Source organism: Hippocampus comes, unplaced genomic scaffold (assembly GCF_001891065.2).
Source record: "Hippocampus comes isolate QL1 unplaced genomic scaffold, H_comes_QL1_v1.1 scaffold75, whole genome shotgun sequence".
Taxonomy (NCBI): Eukaryota; Metazoa; Chordata; class Actinopteri; order Syngnathiformes; family Syngnathidae; genus Hippocampus; species Hippocampus comes.
This window is the reverse complement of record NW_017805007.1, coordinates 210,619-210,899: the sequence shown is the minus strand read 5'-3', so window position 1 is coordinate 210,899 and position 281 is coordinate 210,619. Positions and strand designations below refer to the sequence as shown.

Sequence of the window (281 nt, the reverse complement as noted above, 5' to 3'; positions counted from 1 at the left end):
GTGTGCTTTCCTCGTGTAAGGAAGGCGAGAGGAGTCAAGTGGCGCATTCAAGTGCGCTCAGTTTGGTCGAGAACCGATTTTTGGTCGTAATCCGAGGCATAAAAAACTCAAAAATTTTTTGGTTGAAAACCGATTTGGTCGAGAACAGAGACGTTCGAAAGGCCAGGAAGCTTGAGAGTTCTGTGCAGTATCCTTGCTGTTCCCAGCACTGCACATTTCTGGACTGAGATGTCCGATGTTGTTCCCGGGATCTGTTGCAACCACTCATCTAGTTTGGGGGT

At 48.0% G+C, this 281-nt stretch overlaps 1 protein-coding gene across 1 annotated transcript in view; it reads right to left on the bottom strand.

The window, feature by feature from the left end:
* Positions 1-281, bottom strand: part of cemip (cell migration inducing hyaluronidase 1) — a 154,735-nt gene that overhangs the window by 83,996 nt on the left and 70,458 nt on the right. The gene's annotated exons all lie outside the window — the stretch shown is intronic.